Here is a 19,588-nt window from a genome sequence, read left to right as displayed (position 1 = left end):
CCATTTATGGAATCATACCACATGCAAGCATGCCCAGGATGCAGCCTTTGTGCTTCACAAACTGTGAAAAAATAAGTCAGGAGTGGTAAGGCCATCACATTGTCCTTCTCCAACCATACAAACATGTAGTACACAAAACCCAACTCCCAATTCTCCCATGTCCTGGTTCCCAATCTTCCTATTTTCCTTTTCCCCAATGCCGCTAAAGCCACTAAAAGGTTCTTGTTATTTGCCATCTCAGATTCCAATAAATGCCGTACCTCTTCCGTATCAATTAATTCAAATATATCAATATACTTGCCTTTCCAGATCTTCTCTTTAACCAATGCCAGAATGTGGGGGCTCAAAAAGACCTCTCTTTCTGCATTAACCAATGCCTGGGAAGTTAGCCAATCCCCACACTGAAGCCCAAAATCAGAATTCACATCCTGATGCTGTGACTCAGCTCTATCTAAACTTTACCCCAAACCACCTAACAATGACCCTAAGCCAACTTCCCCAGATAATACCTCCCTCTGGACCTAACACATGTCTTTAAGAAGCTCTTGATCCACCCCACACCTGCAACCTCACTTTGATACTGCTTCGACTTCCTTCCTTTACCTACCAATGGACTACCCCCAACCCTCAAAAGATTACAAACACCCATATGTACTCCAATCAAAATATCATTATCTGTAGCATTATCCTGTCTTGCTCCTGCCACTAGGGCCTCCACTGTGGCACTATCCACTGCCTTCTGAGCTCACTTCCCTCATGTTGCTGACTTCTTCTTTGGTGCCTGACTCCTCCAAGATGTACCAGGTTCCTCTGTAGCTGGGGACTCGCATGCCAGCAGCTCTCAGAACAATTCTTCCACTTGTGCCACAATAGCCTCCCATTTCTGCCTCAAGCTGCATGATCCAGGCATCTGTCAAAGAAAGAAAGATAGTAATTACTAACAACAACTAGAAAAAAAAATTAACAGGGTTTATGCAAGCAACTAACTAATATAAATATGTATCAATTTACTTCCTCTGTGCTTCCCTTAATATTTATTTTTTTATTTATATGTATTTTTTGCATTCACATATATTCTGGGAGTCACACAACCACACAACAGCTACAAACTAATTAAATAAAGAGGTGGCATGACTGAAGTCTATTGTGACTCACACCTTACTGCCACAACAGATGCCACCCCAGTGCCAGTCAGAGCTTGGACAAAGGACATTAAACTGTGTGTTCAAACTGTCTTAAAAAACTTAACTCCAATACTATCCACCTAACAAATGTTGAATGATGCCTCTATATTAACAAAACAAAATGCTCACCCTCTCCAAAACCACCACAGCTGTTAATGGCGCAAACCACATGCATGACAAATGGCCAGTATTCACAAGCATCCCATGGCCTATGGATGAATACTTTCGATTGAAAGCCATCCCCACAACAAAAACATGACTGCCAATGGCTCGCAGGTAAACCAATGCAACATGTGTCCAAAGCAATAGACACTCCTCCCACAGTCTTGTAACATCCACTTACACTTCTGTATGATAGCAAAAGGTAAACATATCCCTGGCACTCTGTCAAAGATAATAAATCCTCCATGACCCCACCAGAGCTGTGCTCCTTGCAATGCTATGGTACAGAAACTGAATGCAACATATTATCTCTGTATTCTTCCTTGTTTACTACCCAGTCTCTACCTCACTTTCCCACATTTTGTTTTATTTATTTATTTTTCCTTTTCCTTTTCCCTTTCCTTTTTTTTTTTTTTTTTTGTTATGTGTAATGTAACTCACAACCTCTTAAAGCAAGAAATCTGGACAAAGCCGCAAACAATAGGGGAACAAAGGCCCCAGAAATAGAAACAATTTCTGAAAGATTGCTCATACAAACATAACAAGTTGACAGAACTCATGCCAGCATGAATTATCTGATGAATGAAGATGAATTCCAACTTCAGTCCTCGGTGATTCACAATGATCTAACAGAAAACAACATTTCATGAATAATGGAACAAAAATCTGGACAGTCAAGAGGCACAATGTGTATTTTTCTCTTTAATAGAAGCTCAATAAGCCAAGCATACAAGGAGGAAGAAGTGAAACTGCTCTCTTCACTATCCTCCCATGGCCGTTAATGTCATGACTTGCATGCATGATGAATGGCCATTATTCGTGGGTGACCAACAACCCCTGAGCACACACCTATCATAGCCAAAATATTAACATGTCTCTGCTCCACTAAAGGTGTATGGCACTTAAGCTAACCAAACCAGTAACTGCTGCAAGAATGAGAGAAAAACAAAAATGGCAAGCAAAATAAGGAGACCTGTCCAAAGAAAACCAAGCATACCAACTTCTTACTAACAGAAAAAACATAAATAAACAAGCCAGCTCATTCACTATCACCATACAGGCCACTATTAACCTAAAGAGTACCTGTTTATACCTAAATCTGATCTCCCAACTGTGCTACCCTCACATAAAACCACCTTAACCCCTCCTTACACACCTCACTTTCTTCCCAGCACTCATCCATTTAAGCTTAAGCCTCTCTTGCTCAATATTCCACCAAACTTCTTCCACTTCCCATTCAATCCCAACATCTCTCCACAATCCTACCCTTCCCCTGACAAGCTAACTGCTTAAAGTGTCTCTGGACAAATTAGTTTGTTCCCAAACCACATTTAAGAAAGCAAATGTATACTTTTGTACACACACACATCATCCCTCTGAGCAAAAATAATATTTCTGTAACTTGGAGTTACAGCCATGACCATGGCAGCTCTCCATATCTGTGGAAAGTAGTTGCTGTAAAAATAAATAAATGAATTAATTAATAAATAAAGGACTATGATTTAGTAAAAAATCTAAACAGTCACAAAAAAATTACTCAGATATCGTTTGGACCACAGATGGCCTACGTTTCTGGGAATCATTGTGTACATACTGGGAATGTCTTATGCCAATAAAAAGTTGTGTAAGGCAACCTAAATGTCTCAGTTTGATAAGTCATTCTGCACAGTTAAGCAAAACTGAGTTAAAGTTGTTAATAATGTGTTTTAGTTTGTGTTCTGCTAATAATTCCAAATGCTCTGTTTTTAACCTGTAGAAGACAACATAGGTTGAACAGGTGGATTTAGTGCATTTTTCTGTAGCTAGAGGATGCCAAATAATGCTTAGGAAAATTCTCTCTTCTTTGGATATGATACTTTAGTAAAACCTGCTTCTAAGAACTTATCTATTTCACCACATGAGCTAGTCCATCCTTAGTGACATCTCTGTAGAATTTGCAGACATTTTAACCTAGTCATAATCACCATACCACCACTTGTGTTGCTTCCATTATTATATGAAGAGAATTTCCCCTGCACATATTTTTCCTCTTCAGTGATTCTCTTTGATTTCTAGTTAAATTACAAAATTTCTTCTGGCAGACTGTGAACCAACAAGGTTCATAGGTTCATAGGAGGTTATTAGGCTAATGGCCCTAGTGCCTTTACAAGCCTACCCATGTAATACCCAAGTTCCCTACTTGACCATTGTCAGATGGCTCCCTAATTGACCATTGTTAAATGGTTTGATTGCTTGCAGAGCAAATCTATGATCAGTATCAGCTGCCTCATACATGAGGGACACGGGTGCCACCCAGGGGTGAATTTACAGTCTCCCATCCACTTGTCCAGGTTGTGCTTAAATAGGTCCATTGAGGAGCTCTGCTTAAAGTGAATTGGGAGTTTATTCCAAAGTAGCTTCAGTCTCTGGGAGACATATCTGCCTCTCCAGCATGTTTTGTTTAAGTCATAGGTTATGTTGAGATCACTGGAGCAAGTGACGTTTGTTCCACCTGATTTGCAGACATGCAGCATTTCCATTAGGGCAGAGTCAGAGACTGCTCTGTAGGCCAGGCACAGGTCACATCTCAGCAACCTGTAGGACACAGAGTACAGTGACAGGTATTTCAGTTTTTCAGTATAGGCCATGTTTTGCAGTCCCTGAATTCCCTTGGTCAGGAACCTCTCTGATTTCTCCTGCTGCTGCAGGTGTCTGGGGATGTATATGCAAAAGGAAGCATTGCATTCTCTTAGTAGTCTGATGAGGGTGGAGTGCAGAGGAGTTATAACATCCTTGGTCTTGGATGTGATGCCCTTACTTATGAGGTGTGCAATGTAAAAGGTCTCCCTTACCACTGTGGACACATGGTGATCATAGTTTAAACTGCTATCAACTGTGTTCCCAAGTCATGCGCCACTGGGTTCAAACTTAGGAGGCTGCTGCCTATATTGTAATTTGCAGGGGTTACCTTTTTGCCAAAGGGGACAATGATGCAGTTTTTCATTTAGTTTTAGACCATGGCTTTGGCACCAATCCGTTGTCTGTGTTAACCCCTCCTGCAATATTTAGGGGACACAATGATTGCTCCTAGTTTGCAGTCATCTGTCAACTTGGTTAGCCACAAGCCATCTACTTTCACCTGGACTTCCAAGAAATAGATTCCAAACAGTAGAGGGCCCAGCACAGATCCTTGTGGTATCCCACTGGTAACTGTTTTACTGGTGGAGGTGAATCCCCAACTTTGACAGTATGGGGTCTGTCAGTGAGCAATTTAGCTAACCATCTAGTGACATGTGGGTTACTCCTCAACTGGGAGAGTTTCTAGATGATACCTGAGTGGAGGATTGTGTTGAAAGCCTTGGCTAAGTTAAGATAGGTGGAATGTACTGTTTTGCCTTCATCCAGGGCTTTGGTGACATTCTTGAAGAAGTCCACCAGGTTTAGTAAGCATGATTTAAACTTAACAAAGCCAAACTGGGGCAGGATGAGAGCTTGAAGGTTGCCTTTGTCCTTGTTGATAAAGTCCATGATGATTCTTTCCATGGCCTTGCGGATAAGGCTGGTTAGGCTTATGGGTCTAGAGTTACTAGTGTCAGCTAATGGACCATCTTTGTGCAAGGGGATTAGAGTTACTGTTCTCCACTCTGCTGAAACAAAGGCAGTGCTCAGGCCATGGCTAAAGAGAATTCCAAGTGGATCTGCTAGATCATGTTTTAGGTTATCTGGTCCCATAGTGGCAGTGTTTTTGGCCTTGGAGAGCACAGATATGACCTGCTTATTGGAGATGCTGGGGAGGACAGGTGTCAGGTATGCTTTGGGTATGGCTGGTGGGGACAAGGAGGTGAAGTTTGCACCAAATCTGTCAGCTAGCAGGTTGACAATTTCCTTAGGGTCAGTGTGAGTGGTACCATCCACTATGAGTTTGGCACATAGCTGGGTATTCCATTTTAAATTTCAGATGTAGCTAAAGAATGCCGTATGACTATCTTTAGCTAGGGAAGTTAATTTAGCCTCATATGTAGCTTTAGAGAACTTTACCAGATATCTAGTTTTCTTTTTCAATCTGTGGAGGGTATTCTTTCTCTGCTGACTAAGTTCCCTCTTGTTATTAGATATCAATTTATTAATTTTGTTGTATAACCTGTTTACACTTGAGGTCCACCAGAGTGGCTTGTTTTTATGGGAGGACTTGGTTTTGATCCTGTCAGGTACAGAAGAGTCAATAAAGTTGTTTAAGTGGTTATACAGGGCATTTGTGTACTCCTTTGCATAGGAGTCATTGTTGGCTGTGTTAGCAGGGGGGGTTGAAACTTTTCAGATCATCACTTAGTATGGTATACTTTGTTTTGGAGATGTTTCTCATTTTTATTGCTCCTGTGGAGGTGTCAGGATGGATCATTAATGCGATTGAGACAGATTTATGGTCTGACCATACTAGGGATAGCAGAATACAGGGGTAGTGCAGTGCCCCCCCCCCTCCCATAGTGGTGAGTACTAAGTCCAGAACATTTGAGCCCTTTGTGGGAGTGCAGACTAACTGCTCCAGAGCATTTGTATTAACAAAGTCCAGGAACCTCAGGATAATTGAGCTTGCAATTGTGCACATTGTCCACTTGATAGAAGGATAGTTGAAATCTCTCATGACCAACGCATTTGGCTGTATAGTGAGTGACTCAAGCAAGGCGTGGTGTGGTTCTCCTGGTTTATGTTGGGGGACCTATAACTAGCAATGATGTGGTAGGGTATTTTGCCTATAGTTATTTGAACCTAGAGTAGCTAGTTGTAGTTGTAGTGTTTAACCAGTCTTGAGGTGAATGTAGATTTATTGAAGATGGAGACACCTCTTCCTTTGGTTCTCTCATGCTCATTTTGAGGTCTGAACATTTGGAAGGTATTGTGCCCTTGCACAGCCGGGGTGCTCTCTGCATCCTTGAACCAAGTATTGGTAACTGCACAGATGTCATCATCTTCCAAGGTGAGAAGAGCTTCCAGAAAGTGCAGTTTCCTGTTTAGACAGATAGCATTAAGTAGCATAACCTTGAATTTGTAGTGTTTTTTTTTTTTATATTGGAAGTTTAGTTGTTTTGGTATTGCCTAAAAAGGCACTATGGATGAGTTAAGCATTTTTGCCAGTATTTAAAATCCTAGAGGAGACAGGTGAAAACCACTCTAGCAAAGCAGCGTAGTCTGTCAACCATGTCTTCCCAGGCTGACAAATACTGGATCCCCCCTGGATTGACACCAGATGCTAAGCCAATTGTTAAATTCAATTGTTATTTTGTTTATATTGTGGCTTCATTCTGGTTGAAGGTAGAAAGCTGCTTAGGGCTGGGGACATACCTGCCTGGGACACATAATCACACAGTTCAGTCATGTCTCTCTACATGTAGTCCAAGAGGGTATGTCTCAAGCCATTCACCCCAACACCTGCTATGACTGAATCATAAAAGTAATTGTTGTTGAGTAACTTGAATATGTGCAAGATTTGATGGATCTTGGGACTTGACAGGCAGATGATTGTGACCTTCTCCTTGTCCAACCTGGTGAAAAGGACACCTGTGTGTCTCACTATGGGTTCACCTATGACCATGACATTTAGTTTTGAGGTGTTCTACCTAAGGGGTTATTCCATGAGACACTGGTAGGTGGGTTGTTACGTGTAGCAGATTTTGGTGATGCTCTACTATGTGTGAGTTGTTTGCACTTGAGAGGTCTCTGGTCTTTTGGTAGGTGGGTTTATATATCACGACTTTATCTTGTGTGAGAGATCTGTTTGATTTCTTGTTTATTGCTACTTGAGAGGACTGATTCCAGTTTCATATATAGATGCATCTCTTATATACCATATTTGTTTGGTGTAGGAGCAAATGACTGTCAGTATACATGAGGCAATTACTACATTGCCTCAGGATGCCCATGCCAATCAAGTTGGTTAGAGAAGTGTTGGAAAACTGACTGTCCATTGTAGCAGGTTAAACCATAAGTACTGTATGCAAGTTAGATCAGCTTTTGCACTAGGGTTAGCAAGGGGACTTATTCTGTTAAGGATTTGGGATTACAAGTGTGGCAATGCTGCTCAGTGCTCAGTTGAGCTGGCAACAGTGCTGCAGGAAAGCATGGGAGGGTTCGACTGACTGTTCTCTTGGGAAGAAGTTGTTTCTAGGTGTTTGCATCTGTACTGGGCACAGTTAAACCCTGTTGTGCAGTGCACAACTATGTGCAAATGTGAAGTTTAAATACAAGTGAATTTAAATAGTTTTAACACAAATTACCAATTGGAAAGTCCCACACAGAGCCTTATTCCAGTAATCCCCAACTCAGATGGGTTCTGAGCTACACACTTCTGCCACAAGGGTGGAGGGAGGCTCTCTTAATGTAAGATGGCTGGTTTTAGTCAAGTGATACCAAAGAGCATAGATTCAGTAAGTCTGACTCTAGCCTTTGCTATTTATGGTAGAAGCATCAATGGTACAAAGTACAGAATGAAGCAGTCACAGCAGCAAAAAAAAAAAACAGTAAAAATGAAGCAGCAGTTTAATAAAATACAGTTCACAAAGTGCAATGCAGGATAACATTATACTTATTTTTAGAAGATTTCAGTAGATACCTTGGATTTGTGTTCAGATGCAATCCAGACCTCTGCCTAAGAATGCCAAACTCTGAGCAGTTCCGGTAAACTGAGCTTAACCCCACACAAACTCTAAACTTAAATACAAGCAAATTTAAACAGTTTTAATGGACACTACCAACTGGAAATCCCCACACAGAGCTTTATGCCAGCAATCTCCAAACTCAGATGGGTCCTGAGCTACACACTTCTGCCACAAGGGTGGCGAGAGGCCCTCTTAATGTAAGATGGCTGATTTTAGTCAAGTGATACCAAGCAGTCTAGATTCAGCAAGTCTGAATCTAGCCTATGCTATTTAAGACAGAAGTAGCAATGGTACAAAGTGCATAATGAAGCAGTCACAGCAGCAAAAAACAGTAAATTGAAGCAGAGTTCAATAAATACTGTTCACAATGTGCAATACAAGCTTAAATTATACTTTTTTTAGAAGATTTCATTGGATGTCTTGGATTTCTGTTCAGAGGCACTCCAGACCTCTGGGTAAGAATACCAATCTCTGAGCAGCTCCAGTAAAGTGTGTAGACAACAAACCTTCCTAATGTAAAATGACTGGTTTGGAGCACAAGTGCTTTAATCAGAACTAAGTCAGTTTCAGAAATACAGACACAATAATCCTTCAACCAGAATTCTCAGCTCAGAAGGGTGCAGGCTATCCTCTCTTGCCAAAAGAGTTTAGGCCACAAACCTTCCTAATGTAAAAGAAATCATTTGGACCCCAAGTGTTTAAATTAGAACAAGGACACTTAGAATAACAACCATATTAAGCTTTCACCAGAAATTCCCAATGCAGAAGGGTGGAGGCTACCCTCCCAGAAGAGTATAGACCACAAACCTTAATATAAAATAACTGTCCTGAAGCCCAAGTGTTTAAATCACAGCTAAAACACTTTTAGAATAACAGACACAATGAACTTTCAATAAGCAATTCCCAGTTTAGAAGGATGCAATCACCTTTCCTGCCACAACAGTGTAGAACACAAACCTCCCTTGTGTAAGATGACTAGTTTGAAGCTCAAGTGCTTAAAAAAAACTAAGAGGTTTAGAATAAAAGCAACAGTGTAATCAGGCACTAACATGCAGTAATAGATGCAGCTGAATAACTGCAACTGAACACTAAGAACAAGCAGCAAAAAGCAAAATGAAATAATAAAGTAGGAAGTACAGATACAATAAATGCAGCTGAATAAAGTGTGATTTTTTTAAGTAAGTGGGAAGGGAGGAAACAGAAGATAATTCAAGTTAAAGAGACAAAGGGGGCTCCCTAACTGATCTCTCCATACTCCATGCAATGATGAGATGGGACTTGGAAGAGTGTCTAAAATCAGATTTATAGTAGGCATGGACAACTCAAAAGCCTGCAAGTTTAAAAGTACAGCAACAGCTGCGCAGGTGAATGGATGGGAAAAATCAAATGCAAACAGAGAACAGTCATCTAGCCAAACACTTCAGCTAAATAAAGATGCCTCCAGATATTGCTAGTTAAATGAGGATTGCTATTTCTCAGCTCCTCCCACTAATTAACTGGATGTTATTCACTGTCAGTAGATGCATTCTTGTCTAACTTTTTTTTTTTTAACTTTTCTAACTGAACCTAGCCAAGATCTTTTAAATCTCCAAAAGAACAAGAAAACTTAAAACAAAAGTAATACAAGAAACAGATAAAAAAATACAAGTAACCAAACCTTAAATGAAAACTTATATTCTAAATCAAATGCAGACAAATATCAGCAATAGTCAGGCAGAGTACAGCAAGCAATTCAAAGAGTTTTGCGGGTGAATGGATGGGAAAAATCAAATGCAGACAGAGAACAGCCATCAAGTCAAACAAGCACTCCAGCTAATAAAGATGCCTCCAAATATTGCTAGTTAAATGAGGAATGCTATTTCTCAGCTCCTCCCACTAATTAAGTAGATGTTATTCACAGTCTGCAAAGAAATTTGTTTCTAACTTTTCTAACTGAGCCTAGCAAAAGCCTCTTAAAACTCCAAAAGAACAAACCGGGTAAAATACAACAAATGCAATATAAAAAAAAAAAAAAAAAAAAAAAAAAAAACAGAAGTAAACAAACCCTAAATGAAAAACTTCACTTCAAAATCAAATGCAGAGAGAGATCAGAAATACTCAGGCAAAGAACAGTAAACAAGTCAAACAAGCACTCCAATTAAATAAAGCTCCCTCCAAATATTGCCAGTTAAATGAGAAATGCTATTTCTCAGCTCCTGCCACTAATTAGTTGGATGTTATTCACTGCCTTCAAAGGAATTCTATCTTTTTGAACTGAACCTAGCCAAGGCCTCTTATAACTCTCAAAGAACACAAAGCTTAAAATAAAACAAATGCAATATAAGAACAAGGTAAAAATTGAAGTAACCAAACCTTAAATAAAAAACTTCAATTTAAAATCAAATGCAGAGATCAGCGATAGGCAGAGAACAGCAAGCAGGCCAAACAAGCACCCCAGCTAAATAAATATGCTTCCAAACATTGCTAGTTAAAAGAGGGGTACTATTTCTCAGTTATCCAACTAACTGGTCTGATGTTATTCATTGTCTACAAAGGAATTATTTTCTAACTTTTTTAACTGAACCTAGCCAAGACCTATTAAAACTCCAAAAGAACAAAAATCTTAAAACAAAACAAATGCAATACAAAAAAATATAAAAAAATAAAAGTAACCAGACCTTAAATGAAAAACTTCAATTCAAAATCAAATGCAGGCAGAGATCAGCAATAGTCAGGCAAAGAACAATAAAGATACCTCGAAATATTATTACTTAAATGAGGAATGCTGTTTCTCAGCTCCTCCCACTAATTACCTACATGTAATTCATTGTCTGTAAAGGAACAATTTTCTAAGATTTCTAACTCTATAGCCAAGAGCTCTTAAAACTCCAAAAGAACAAACAACTTAAAATAAAACAAATGCAATATAAGAAAAAGATAAAAAAAGAAGTAACCAAACCTTAAATGAAAAAAACTTCAATTCAAAAAGATTAAATCAACCCAAATGGACTCAAACCCTTAATCCCCGGCTTAGAAAGTCAGTACATTTCCATTAGGCCAACAAGACCTTACATAAGAAATTAAGTGTTTAATAGGTAGCTATTAGACAAGCTGCCCTTGTGTACCATTTTAAGCATAAGAAATTGCCCTTAGTGAGAATTAAGACCTTAAATATGAAGTTAAGTTTTAATAGGTTCATAGGTAGATGATAGGCTAACAGCCCTTGTGTACCATTTTAAGCCTAAACAAATTTCCTTCATGAGAATAAAACCCTGTATCTCTTGAATCTGATGTAACCACTTAAACTTGATTATCATGAAGCTGCAGTTATTAATAAAGTCAGATTACAGACTAGTTCAATTCATGACAGGACATTTTGTCTACTCCACTAATGAAACTTATAACTACTACAGAAACATGAGTAACATTAATAAAAAAAAAGTAACCCTTTGAAATGCCAGGATCTGCAAGACCAATTCACAAAATACTGAGATGGTCTGAAGGAAAAATTGTATTTATATACACTGTGTGAGATGGATAATTCATGCAATATTCCCTTTTCTCCAAGGTACAGCGATCTTGAAATTGGTATATATAAGTATGGGGGGAGTGCAGGGGGGCTTGCTCTCCTGTGTTTTTTTTTTTTTGAGTATATTGGCACTCAGCATTTCAAGTGCCAAAATTTCAATTGGGAGCCAAAAAAAAACATTGTGTGCTTTGCTGTAGTGTCTGTCAGGCAAATCTTCAGTGTAAGGCATAATGACCATGTCACAGCCTAGTGTGAGGTCTCCTGAGAGATCTGTATGGATAAAAGGATGGCTGTATATATATATATATATATATATATATATATATATATATATATATATATATATATATATATATATATTTTTTTTTTTTGTATGCAGTGAAGATTCTCGCTGCACATGTACAGTTGACAATGTTGTCGACATTTTGCTACGTCGACCAAGGTAAGTAATCCCCTATATAAATATATGGCTCTACATCACAAGCTCAAAGTTTCAAAACTTCGAACTGCAAATGGTCGAAATTGTAATGAAAAAAAAGATAAAAACAAAAAAAAAAATTTTACATTTTTACAGGGGGCAAGCACCCTTGCACCCCCAACACCCCCTGCTAAATAAATATACTAACTCCAAGATAGCACTACGGTAAGGAAAATGGTAAATTTCCCATTATGAGCTATACTGTGATCTCCATTCAAAATGTTCAAAGTTTCAAAACTTCGATCTTACTGTCTTGACCTTTTGCAGTTCGAAGTTTTGAAACTTCAAGCTTATGAAGGGAATCCAAATATATATATATATATATATATATATATATATATATATATATATACATGCATGCATACATAGATGTAGGACACACACGCACACAAATATAGATTTATATAAAGTGGATATAAAAAGTTTACACACCCCTGTTAAAATGCCACGTTTTTGTGTAAAAAAATGAGACCACAATAAATCATTTCAAAACTTTTCCCACCTTTAATGTGACCTATAATCTGTACAATTCAACTGAAAAACAAGCAAATCTGTTCACTGGCTCACAGGTGTGTACTAGGCTAATGGTCCTGGAGCCTTTACAAGCCTAGCCCATAGAAGTGCCCTGGCATCGTGCCACCTGACATTACGATGTCATTAACCTAGTACACATCTATGAAGCTATGAACAGATTTGTTTAGATTAATTTTTGTCAGCATATGAGTGGAGATCTTCTACTGATTATCTGATTATAACAGTGTCACAGTTAGTGGAAGTTTACTTCTGAACCTCTCAGTTAATAACTGTACAGATGATCATCCTTAAGTGTGCAATGGAGTGTCACTGCATGCCAATACAGATAGGTAAAGGTGCCCTTTTAGTTCCTGTATTCCTTTTTATCACACTCTTCATTATTTGATCTTCTTAGTTTGACCATTATTCTGTGAATATCTAGGACTTATAGATATATACCCAAACAGTTTTGCATTATTTGAACAGCAGTAAACACATATCCAAGAGTGTCTTTCTTGCACTAAAATTTATTACCTAATTTTCTTGTATGGCAGAGTAGTTATCTCATAGAACATAATCTGTTATGAGGAATTTGTTTAGAATGGGTGCTGCAAAATATGCATCTCTGAACTGCATCTTTCATTTGTTGTGATATTTTGGACCTTGCAGAATGTCATACTGTATCAATTTGCATTTTATTATTCTAAGATGAGATTCACATATTTTTTTCAAAAGTAGTTGTCTATGCAGATTTAGTACTATTACTCTATATGATTTAAACATAATGACCTGTATACATCAGTTTCATCTAGGTAATGCACTAATATGCTATGTCTTTATGAACTGTTAGTTGGTCTGCTCTTCATCTCATGGTGATCTCCGAGTAGTTTTAACTCTCTGTTATCTATACTTCTTAAATTCTTTGGACAGCAAGATTTGTAGCTGTGGACTGACAAATGCTGACAAGGTGATGGGTAACAGGTGTCATAAGACTAGGTTTGGAAACAAGTGTAGTGACATTGAACAGATTTGCCCACATTAACCATGTACCATTGATTTGTGTGTGTGTGTGTGTGTGTGTGTGTGTATGTGTGTGTGTATGTGTGTGTGTGTGTGTGTGTGTGTGTGTGTGTGTGTGTGTGTGTATGTGGCATAAAAGAACTATGGAGTAAATCTGTACTGACACCTGCTTGCTGCCCTACTGATAGGGACACTCATGTAAGTGCAGAGGACTGGCTCTAATATGTAGGGATGGGAGTTTTGAGCTGACATCCACCAATTGTTTTCATTTATCAATGCCATTACAGCAGTGCTTTGTAGAGAGGTAGGAAAAGCCTCAAGGCTAACTGGTATGTTGTGTGGCTGTCTTTGTGGGGAGCAGATGTGTGCTGTTATAATTGTGGTAGGAATGTCATACATTGTCAAATTTTATTTATTTATTTATTTAACATTTGTTGACCAGGAAAGTCCGACTAGGTTCCACAGAGCCTGTTTTCAGCGGAGGCCCGGGGAGAAATGCTCCAGATGCATGTCTTTAGAATGTGGGAGGAAACCGGAGTACCCAGAGAAAACCCACGCGAACACAGGGAGAACATGCAAACTCCACACAGAAGGCACCCCGGCCGAGAATCGAACCGGAGAACCTCTTGCTGTGAGGCGACAACATTAACCGCTGCACCACTGTGCCACCCAAATGGAGAGATTAAGAGTGAAATTGTGCTCACGGTGGTCACTAGTGATTTCATCATTGCTTGATTGATAAATATATATTGCCCTGTGTTTGTCAGTACATTGTTTGGGTGCCTTGCTTGGAGTATGGCATCACTACTACATCTCCTGGTACTGTGTCAGTACATGTGTGTCATGAAGTATGCACATGCCTGAATGATTTGGTGTAATTGCAATGGTGACCAAATGAGTAGGAGTCTTGGATCGCTTATCAGTGTACCCCACAATTGTCCCTAATTTTGTCTTATACTTTTACTCTGACATAATACAATCCATAATGCTTTTTAAAAAATGTATTGGATTCTTCTGAAAAAAAAATAATGACATTCATTGCATTTAAGGACTTCTTTTTTTTCTTCAGAAAGTGAATGCTAATTCATGTAGTTTTATGTAGTGACCTTACTAAATCAGTAGTATTGGTATTTTCAAAAGTATCTGATTTGGAAGCTTACTCCATGAGACTGTTGCTGAGAGGATGAGAGATATACTACAAGTATACAACTAAGAGAAGTTACATAAAGCAATAGTAACAGAAACTACTGGGTCACATCTGAGGCTTGGGAGGTCATTGTTAAGAAGAAACTGAGAACTGTTTTTTTCTTATGTATAGCTTGGCATTAAACACCATAGTTCAGGTTATGCAATAACAGAATAACTATGCAAAGATTACCAACTGAGCAGCCAGAATGCAATTCAGATCACATATTTCACTGTGCACATTTTAAGAAATAAATAGATTGGCTTAAACTCTGGATTGATGTGTGTGCTTTTTTTTTTCAGAAATAATTCCTTGGAAATGCGATTCAGAAGTGAAGACATACGAAGGAAGAGGTATAATGACAAACCAGGCTGTGATTTGTTTGATGTCTATTGTCATGCAAAATTGACTAATTAGTTGAATTAAGTCAAGCTGGAAATGTGAGACTTCAAGCTCATTGAAGGAAGGGAGATGGCATGAATAACTTGGCCAAGAACTGGAACTTGCAGAACTGTTCTTTGTAAAAGGTCTTTTTTATCTCAATAATTTGTTGACACTTTTGCAGGCTTCTCCCAGAGAATGTGTAGTACATCAGTAGGAACAACATTTGTAAAACTCACTGCAGACCAATCAGTGACACATGAGCTACAGACTTTAAAGCCTGGCAGTTTTTTCAGGTGTTCCATTCTAAGTGAATGAGAACAAGAACAAATGGCAGACCTCTTTTTTATCACAATCTTTGATCTTGTAGTGCATTATGGCACAGATTTAGCTTTGCAAAGGAATCAGAATGTCTGCCCTCATGAAGGCAGACACTTATTTTACTGCCTGTAGCTTTGGGAAGTGCAGTAATTTATGTCAAGATAAAAAAATATATGTTTTTTTCATCATTTGCCCATAGGCATAGCTGGCCTTAAGCATAGGCCAACTAGGCAGCTGCCTAGGGCACCTCTCTAGCAGGGGAACTTTTCAGTAATCTGGATGGTGCAGGTAGACCAGAATGAGAGCACTGAGTGGTGCTGGGAGAGGAGCTGTGGTGACCTCCTGCCTAGGGCACCACATGACCAAAGGCCAGCCCTGCCCATAGTGGTCCTTTAATGAGCTGCCCAGGGTCCAGAGTTGATTCCTTCCACCTTCTTTTGCTAACTCTGAGCAAGTTATTTAATCAGACAATGTTCCTGAGTCACCCATGAAAATATACAACTTGTCCAGTGGACTTCCCTAGTCAACAAATAGGTAAAAGAAAAAGAAATGATACACAAATAAATAAATAAACAAATAAACAAAGAACACAGTAATCAGCTCTATGACTTGAACAACAGCAGAATCTGGCAGTATGATACCATGCCACATCTGCTTATTGATCCCAAGTGCTACCTGCATGTCTGCAGCCCACAGGGGCATGGGATGATGTCAGGTAGGCCGGCAAGTCTGCAACATAGTGATTTACCCACCTCAGATTCAGTGCATATAATGGCTGCTTCAGCCACAGGAGAAGCATTGTTAGTTGTTGGAGCTACTGGGACCGCCCCACCTCCAGGAAAGAATGATTAGCACTCAGAATGTGCAGACTCAGGTTCATCTGTTGTAAAGGCCTTACCTTCAGCCTGTATTGTAAAGTGAATGCCGAGCTAGGATCTAGACAGATAGTACTCCCTGTGTCATTAGACTTTGATTCACTCATTTGTGTTTTGTCATCATCATCATCGAAAACTGCATAGACACCAACATCAGACAATAGTTATCCACAGACTTGATAGCTGTCACCATAGCAGTGCTCTGCTCTGTGAATATGCAATATAGTGAGAATAGGTACTTATGCAAAAGCATGCCCAATGGCATTCTTACCAAGAGTTTCCATGCAAGATTGTATTATACAGTACCAACGTGTCTTTGCTGCCAAGCAGGCATGTCTAGATGCTTTATGTTCCTATAACCACACATAGACAATATATATTCAATTGCTGGTCTAGAGTCAGTATATGCAGTATTATTATACAGAAATCTCCTAAACTTAATATTAACTTGTTGAGTGACCTCAGTGAATGGGTCATGTCTCATACCAATGTACTTTCCATTAGTGATGATCATAGAATCAACCCTGCAGAGACACCAGAATTTCTGCTGTTTCCAGTCTCTTGACTATATATGGAAACTGCATTTACCTTGACATGGTGTAGCATGTTGTTAACATATATATAAACTACTGTTGTAATATGTGATCTCTGCACCCTGCATCATTTACATCAAGGGAAACTGTCTGCCAAATCTGGTCCTGTAAAGGACAGTCAGCACTCCCTAGTCTGCTGCAGATCTGAAATTGTCCAGTCTCTGCACTCCACATTATCCTCAAGACTCAGACACCAGTGAACATATGACACAAAGTTATAGGTTGTATACTACTGGGGCTGGTAGGATGACAGCTACATCAAAGGTGTAAAATACGTATACCATGTTTTAACATAGAGACTGTCATGGGTGGTATACCTTATGATAGATGTAAGAAAGGACATGGGGAGACATACAGTAAGTGAACATGCCATACATTAGTTCATGTCCATACCCTGTATGGTCATCACATGTATTAGGAACAAAAGAAGGAATGTAAAGGACATGACAGTCCCCCTGCCAACATGAGGAGACATAGTGGGGAACACAGGTGACACAGCTCTAGAGTTAAACATAGTCATAGGACTGCTGTATGACCACCGCAGGCCATCTTGCAGCTTAGACAGGCTGTTCCATAGGACATTGACAGGTTATCCTAACATAGTAAGCTACATTACTTGCACTACAAACTGCAAATAGAAAACACACGAGACACACCTCTTACGTTGCTATTCTTGTCTGATGTGAATTTATATGTAAATGTGCACGTCTTTAAGATGGAGGGCTAAAACAATTTACTACTCAGTCTTAAAGTACTATCTCAGAATTGCATTTCAGTCAATGAGTTTCTGCTATATCACATAATTCTGCTGCCCAAATATCAAAAATAGCTTCTAAGTTCTGTCTGATGTACCATTCAGAATGTTGACACACTTCTGAAATAGTCAAGTACATACTCGTTTCTGCAGTGTGAAGGCAAATTACAACAGGTTCATTCAGATCTATGACTTGCTAAAATTTGTTACCATGCATCTGTTACTTAAACAGCAGCTTACTGCAAATGATTAGTACTGACAACTCATGGCCAATAGCCTATGCTAGAGATGTGAGCAACTGTACATGTTTTTCTATTATACAGCTCTTTCTTGCACTACCCACAATTCAGAAATAGCATGGCAATCGAGATCTACAAGCTAATATTTTCTTTCTCATGAAAGTTACCCATTATAAGAGTTGATTTAGGAGAATGGCAGATTCTACTAGAGCCTATCACATGCTGCCTGCAAGGTGCATGAAACAGAATAATTTTATGCTTCATCTCCTTCATGACAACTACAGAGAGTGCCTACAAGGACCTTAGGATGCTACTATCAGGAAGGTTGATGCCTGGTATGAGCTTGCTGAAGAGTTGTCTTGATCGATTCTCATGTCATACTCTATACCCATACCTGAGTGCTTCTTTCCTCATTCCCTATTCCTATGTACTTTCAAGCCCTCCCCTTCATGATTTCTTCCATTCATGTCATGCTTCCTCATCCAAGTCCTTGCACATCTGCCCCTATTTACGTTTGCTGTTCTGCATGTGTCTGGCTACCTCATATGCTATCTTAACTCCCCTTTCCTACCCTGCTTTTGCTTTCACCCTTCTACCATTTTCATTGTCTCCATATAAAATGTGGGGCCCTATCCCTGAAAAAATGTTACCTTCCTCACATCTCATTAGTGAAGTCCTGTACTAAACCCGACTGAAATTACTTCTCCCTAAATCCTACCTTCCCCACTATCCCCTAACTGTGCCTTTAAATAATATAACTAATTGATGCCAGCTACTTCTTTTATATTGACTTTTCAAACAATTTGTTTTATTTTCCTTCTGCACGTTTGGCCGTCTTGTGATTTTCTTATAAGTTTTTATTATTCTAACTTTAGTATGCTGCATTCCTGAAATTTGTATTATTAACCAGCTGTTTTTGGTTAACTTGCCTTGTGTTTGCTAGTTGTTTTTTTGTTAAATTCTTACACAAGCCTACATTGTACTTTTTGTAGTTTGCTTATGTTTTTTGCTGTAAATGTTTTCTTACTTCATGTAATTGGAGCTTTTCTCCCCGGGCCTCTACTGAAAACGGATATATGTCCAGCTAGACTAGCCCGGTCAACAAATGTAAAATAAATAAAATAAAATAAAAATATGTTGTCCTTTTGTGCAACTGTTTGCTTGTTCTACTTTTTTTCTACTTTCCTATGTACCTCATATTTTCCATTTGTCCCATTCCCCTTCAGTAACACACATCACATCAAATGATATTTGACGACCTTTATTAAATTTCCATAACAGCTTTGATCACCAACTTTATTAATTACGGCTATTCATTATATAATTGATTCTAAATACAACATAAAATCCTTGTAATGTTAATCAGGGCAGCGTACCTACTCACCCTGCCCCAGTAAGCAGTGTCCATACGTCTACTCATTTACTTTACTTATGAAGCAGCATCCAATCTCACTTCATACACCATTCATTGTAATGTTAATCAGGGCAGCGTACCTACTCACCCTGCCCAACAAGCAGGGTCCACACCTCTGCTCGCTTACTTTACTTATGAAGCAGCATCCCAACTCACTTCATACACCATCCATTGAATTATCTTCCACCAAATAAGCACCATCCTTACCTCAGCTTGCTTATCTATTCAGACGCAAAGGTACTTTTCCTTGTAGGTCTTGTACTGCTTGTACACATATTCATAGTACTACACCATATATTCATCCTGTTAGAAATTTTACACTATACTC

The sequence above is a fragment of the Protopterus annectens genome, chromosome 10.part0 (assembly GCF_019279795.1).
Source record: "Protopterus annectens isolate FY-2018-M chromosome 10.part0, PAN1.0, whole genome shotgun sequence".
In the NCBI taxonomy this organism is placed as follows: Eukaryota; Metazoa; Chordata; order Ceratodontiformes; family Protopteridae; genus Protopterus; species Protopterus annectens.
Note: the sequence above shows the minus strand (reverse complement) of the source record.